We start from the raw sequence: 6,765 nt of genomic DNA on the forward strand, positions 1-6,765 counted from the left end.
GTGGGTTCCTGCCAGTTCTAACCTCTTCTATAGAAGAAGTTCTACAAATCTACAGTCCGTTTAGAATCGGTTCCAACTCCCGCCCCCTGCCCGTCTGCACCACGCTTGCCCCGCCCACCGCTCACTGATTGGCTCACCAATCGCCCCGCCCACCTCTAAGAGTCCTATCTAAACCTTAAGCTGTCAAGTTTGAATACCCCTAGGGTTTTTTTCTAAAGAGTTAGGGGTGCAAGGGTCTTGTAACTTGACAGCTTTAAGACTTGCACACTTCAATGCCAGAGTTACTGAGCCAACGTGACTGGAGGAGGAATTCTGGGAGTTGAAGTCCACAAGTCTTAAAGCTGTCAAGTTTGAACACCCCTGGTTTTTTTTTTCTAAAGGGTTAGGGGTGAAAGGGTCTTGTAACTTGACAGCTTTAAGACTTGTGTGCATCAAATGCCAGAGTTTCTGAGCCAACATTTTGGTTGCTAAGCAAGAGCGTTGTTAAGTGAGTTTCACCACATTTTACAAGTTGGCCATGCCCACCCAGTCACATGACTGCCAAGCCACTTCTGCCCGGTCACATGGCTGGCAAGCCACTCCCACCCGGTCACACGGCTGGCAAACCACTCCCACCTGGTCACATGGTCAGCCAGCCACTCCCACAAAGTAGCAGTAGCAGTAGCAGTAGCAGTAGCAGTTAGACTTATATACCGCTTCATAGGGATTTCAGCCCTCTCTAAGCGGTTTACAGAGTCAGCATATTGCCCCCACAGTCTGGGTCCTCATTTTACCCACCTCGGAAGGATGGAAGGCTGAGTCAACCTTTGAGCTGGTGAGATTTGAACCGCCGAACTGCAGATAGCAGTCAGCTGAAGTGGCCCGCAGTACTGCACTCTAACCACTGCGCCTCCTCGGCCACACCTACAGAAGAGGTTCTAAAAATTTTTTGAAACCCACCACTGGTGTATACATACATACATACACACTACACAAACACACGCAGACACACACACTATCCAGGGGGCACAATGGCACTGAGCCAGGGGTGGGATCCTGCCAGCATGACTGCTGGTTTGGCTCGCTTCGCCTGCACACACACCATATGCATGCGTATTTGCACCTTAAAAATCTGTGCATGAGCACAACGTTAGAAAAGGGGAAAATATTTTTTTGCAATGAAAATTGTTCTGCGCATGCACAGAACTGAAAAATTAAGATGGCGCCACCGCCGATAAGAACCAGTTCAGGGGCGTGGCAGGTCAAGTTACTACGTACTTGCCCGAACTGGTCCAAACCGGTAGGAACCCACCTCTGCATTGAGCTTTTCGGTTCCACCACAAAACCGCGCTCGACTAAATCGCGTCGCTGACGTCATCAACAGGGCGACAACAGCGCGGAGACAGAAGCACGCTGTAAACCCTAAACCTAAAATTAACCCCTAAACCTAAACCTAACCCCCCTAAACCTAACCCTAAACCTAACCCTAAACCTAACCCTAAACCTAACCCTAAACTTAACCCTTAACCTAACCCTAAACCTAACCCTAAACCTAACCCTTAACCTAACCCTAAACGTAATCCTAACTCTTAACCTAACCCTAAACCTAATCCTAACCCTTAACCTAACCCTAAACCTAACCCTAACCCTTAACCTAACCCTAACCCTTAACCTAACCCTAAACCTAACCCTAAACCTAACCCTAAACCTAACCCTAACCCTAAACCTAACCCTAAACCTAACCCTTACCTTAAGTTGAATCGGCTTGCTTTCAAAGCGCTATTTAAAGCGCCCTTCTTTCTCCGCGCTGGCTGTTGTCGCCCTGTTGATGACGTCAGCGACGCGGTTTAATCGGGCGCGGCTTAGTCGAGCGCGGTTTTGACGGGTCACGGAGCTTGTCAGCTGGAAATCTGGCAGCACGGATTCCAGAGCTGAGTGCTGCACAAAGGGGCGAGCTCCCATTAAGTGCTGCAGCTCCTGCCCACCTAGCAGTTTGAAAGCATGCAAACGTGAGTAGGTAAATAGGTATCACCTCAGTGGGAAGGTAAGAGTGTTCTGTGCCCTTGGCGTAGATCCACATGAACACGGAAATGTCTTCTTTCATGCTGGCTCCCTTCACCTAGAACCGGAGATGAGTGCTGCCCTCTAGAGTCAGAAACGACTAGATAAGGGAAACCTTTTCATTTACATTTACCTTTATCTACTGTTCTTAGACCTACCTTTGTCCAGATTTCTTTTATGTGTGAAATAAATCCCTCCGAAGGAGTTAACAAGAGGTTAGATTAAACTGAATTGGGGAGGTGGTGCCAGGTTTCCCCCCCTACCTAATTCATTTGATGGTGACAGCTTTTGATGTGAGCCTGTTCAACTAGAAATTCACACTTAGAAATTCACCCATAGTTTAAAAGTTTAATAAGAATGAATATGCCTGCAGAGTTAAAGCCTTCAGAACTGCAAGGCATTCAGGGATGTTGAAAGGGGCTTTTTTCCTACATTCATTTAGCGCTCAGGGTTGACTAAAGCCCAGGAAAGATCAGGTAACAATTGCTTCTAATATCTCTCCATAAGGCTTCGTTTATCTCAGACAAGTTAAACTCAGGACAGTGGTAAAGATAAAAGGAATGCTATGCGTAGCTCTTCTCTTTAAGTGAAGGTGAAGAACATGGAATCCATAAAGAAAATAGGCATTTCCCCATGTTACATTATTCAAATATATTCACTGGGCTAGGAGCTCATATTAGGACGAATGAGGATAAGTGATTTAGTGACGCATTGCATACATGTAAATTAAATTGCTCTGAAGAAGAAACACATGCTACAATTTGAGCAAATCCCATAGCAAATTAGACTCAGTGAAAATACCTAACCAAAACACAATTACCATCATGAAGAGGAATAGATGCTCACTTAGCAGTCCAAAATTGTTGAAGAATACCCTAGTTTTCCGAAATAACCCCCACCATGTACTGTATGTGCACGTTTTTTTTTCAGAATATTCATTAATGCTATATCCATTTTTGTAGAACATTCCTAACCAATTATCTTGATGCAGACGGTGATATAATTGGAAAAAAAGAAGGAAGGAAGGAAGGAGGGAGGGAGGGAAGGAAGGAAGGAAGGAAAGAAGGAAGGAAGGAAGGAGGGAGGGAGGGAGCGAGCGAGCGAAGGAAGGAAGGAAGGAAGGAGGGAGGGAGGGAGGAAGGGAAGGAAGGAAGGAAGGAAGGAAGGAAGGAGGAAGGGAGCGAGCAAGCGAGGGAAGGAAGGAAGGAAAGAAAGAAAGAAAGAAAAGAAAAGAAAGAACGAACCACAAACACACAAACCTTTTTTTAAATGCCTTGTCTCAGCCAAATGGGCTTCCATTGACAATATGAGAGTGTATCGTTGAGAAAATAGCTTTACAATCTTATTAGCTGTTTGTGAGAACCAGAGTATCCAAAGTTTTAGGATTGAATCTCTATAAAACTAGCACCTTTAGAAGTATTGAGATCACAGCTCCCCAAATTCCTGCCATCAGAGCTAATTATAATTGTGAAGACTTTCGTCCCAACAGATCATAAATCAGGCAGCACATGACAGTTTTCCTTACACACCTCTACGGAAAAAAAAAGATGAAAAATAACACTGCTTTTGTGCCCGATGATTATGATACTATTGAAAATAAATAAGACATATGTGCCAGGCTTGAAAGACTAGGGCAACAGCTGAAGGTTCAATTAAACTGATTTACTGCTAAATAGCCTATGAACAGGGATCTTGAATTTGAATTTGAATTGAATTGAATTTATTGCACTTATATGCCGCCCTTTTCCCCGAAGGGGACTCAGGGCGGCTCACAATCCAAGTCAGGGAAGGGGATACAGATAAGGGATAAAAAGACGAACAAAACAATACACAATTTAAAAGCACACAACAACCATACCATTCGAGGGGGGGGGGGGCAAAAGCTCTTTAGCCCCAGGCCTGTCGGAACAGCCAGGTTTTAAGGGCTTTGCGGAAGGCCTGGAGGGTGGTGAGGGTTCGAATCTCCACGGGGAGTTCGTTCCAGAGGGTCGGAGCAGCCACAGAGAAGGCTCTCCTCCGGGTAGTCGCCAGTCGGCATTGGCCGGCGGATGGAATTCGGAGGAGGCCTAATCTGTGGGATCTGATCGGTCTATTGGAGGTAATTGGCAGCAGGCGGTCTCTCAAGTACCCAGGTCCAATACCATGAAGGGCTTTATAAGTGACGACTAGCGCCTTGAAGCGTATCCGAAGACCAATAGGCAGCCAGGTTACCACCTGCTTGGAGGTAAATAAGAAACCACGGAATTCAACAAGGGTTGGACTCAGTGGTGGGTTTCAAAAATTTTCACCACTGGTTCGGTGGATGTGGCTAGGTGGCGGGGGCATGTGACTGAGTGAGCGTGGTCAACTCTCACACAACTCTCACACATTCACATGACCCCCCCCCCCAAACCTACTGGTGCAAACCAGTAGGAACCCACCTCTGGTTGGACTTAATCAGTTTGTGGCTACATAGAGATTTTAGGCTGATTCCTCTTTTAACCCCACCCCAGATTCTGCACGTCTTCCTCTACAGGGTTCCACCACAAAACCGCAGACGACAAAATCGCGGTCGACGAAAGCGCGCATTTGACGTCATCACAGCGCGACGAAAACATCTCGCTGTGATCGAAAAATGTAAAAATAAAGCGAAAACCTTACCCTAACCCCCCCAAACCTAACCCTAAACCTAACCCTAAACCTAACCCTTAACCTAACCCTAAATCTAACCCTAAACCTAACCCTAAACCTAACCCTAAACCTAACCGTTAACCTAACGCTAACCCTTAACCTAACGCTAACGTAACCCTAACGCTCTAAACCTAACCCTAACCCTAACACTTAACCTAACCCTAACCCTAACCCTAACCCTAACCCTTACCTTTATGTGAATCGGCTTGCTTTAATTTAATTTTTATTTCAATTTTAATTTTTTTCGTCGCGCTGTGATGACGTCAAATGCGCGCTTTCGTCGATCGCGCTTTTGTGGACCGCGGTTTTGACGGGTCACGCCTCTACAGTACCACTATATTTATCACTATTATTTCTCAGCGAACCCTCTCTGAGTGGCGTATAATTTCACCACCACCCCCCCAGACTGAGAGATGGAATAATTAGCCAATCTTTGGGAGGGAGCATCAATAGCCACTCGGTCTTGTCGGGATTGAGTGCAAGCTTGTTCGTTCCCATCCAGACCCTGACAGCCTCCAGGCACTGGCACATCACTTCTACCGCTTCACTGAGTTGGCACGGGGCGGACAGATACAACTGTGTATCGTCCACATATTGGTGATATTTAATCCCGTGCCGGTGTATGATCTCACCCAGCGGCTTCATGTAGAATGTTAAATAGGAGGGGGGACAGGACCGAACCCTGTGGCACCCCGTAATTGAGGGGCCTAGGGGTCGACCTCTGCCCTCCGACCAACACCGACTGCGACCTGTCCGAGAGGTAGGAGGAGAACCACCGAAGGACGGTGCCTCCCACCTCCCGCAACCGTCGCAGAAGGATACCATGGTCGATGGTATCGAAGGCCGCTGAGAGGTCAAGGAGCACAAGGATAGAGGGATGACCCCTATCCCTGGCTCTCCAGAGATCATCGATCAGCGACCAAAGCAGTTTCCCGTGCTGAATCCAGACTGAAAGGAATCTAGATATGCTGTGGTTAGCACTCTTGCAAAAGTTGCAATCCTTTCCCACTTCGGAGAAGGACGAAACGCGTATCTCCCCCTTAGCCATTGTGAGCCAGGCAGAGCAAAAAAAATGATGGTTAAATCTGTACTTTTCCTTGGTGGATCTTTACAATTTTAGTGTCCAAGGCATTTTTTATCAAACAAGTTGTCCCGCTCATGTACAATTCGAGTCAGTCCGGGACATTGAGTAATCCTACTCACAGGGATGCAGTTCAACTCTTTTTAATAACCATCAGCTGTTTTACATTTGTGGGTGATTCATTAAAATGGGCCCTGGAAAAGATTACTTAAGACTTAGTTGAAAAGAATCGCTGGAGCAAACTCTGCCTGAGCAAATATGCAAAATACATGTGGATTTAGTTCCTTATGTAACCGTTAACTATTTCTGCCAGAAAGATTGAAGAGAGAGGGAGAGGGGAAGGAGGGAGGGGAGGGAGGGAGGGAGGGAGAGGAGAGAGAGAGAGAGAGAGAGAGAGAGAGGAGAGAGAGGAGAGAGAGAGAGAGAGAGAGAGAGAATAGAAGTCTGAATTCATTTGTGAAGCCTTAACAAACTAATTTTCTTTTAGTTTGAATGGTTAATTTCTGAACAGATTATCAAATGTTTTGCTATATTAATGCTCCCTCCCACCACTTCTGGTTTAGGACGTTGCTGACTTAATCAATATCATTCTAATTAAGCAAATGTAGATATATTTTCCCCAGAAGGAGGAAACTACTAAAAGGACGTTAAATGGTGTGTGTGTGAGAGAGAGAGAGAGAGGGAGGGAGGGAGAGAGAGAGAGGGAGGGAGGGAGGGAGAGAGAGAGAGAGAGAGAGAGAGAGGGGGGGGGATAGAAGTGTGAATTCATTTGTGAAAACCTTAACAAACTAATGGTTTGAATGGTTAATTTCTGAACAGATTATCAAAGGTTTTGCTATATTATGCTCCCTCCCCACCACTTTCGGTTTAGGGACGTTCTGTGACTTAATCAATATCATGCTAATTAAGCAAATGTAGATATATTGTTCCCCCCGAAGGCGGAAACTACTAAAAGGACATCATAAATGTGTGTG

The sequence above is a fragment of the Thamnophis elegans genome, chromosome 15 (assembly GCF_009769535.1).
Source record: "Thamnophis elegans isolate rThaEle1 chromosome 15, rThaEle1.pri, whole genome shotgun sequence".
NCBI classification, from domain to species: Eukaryota; Metazoa; Chordata; class Lepidosauria; order Squamata; family Colubridae; genus Thamnophis; species Thamnophis elegans.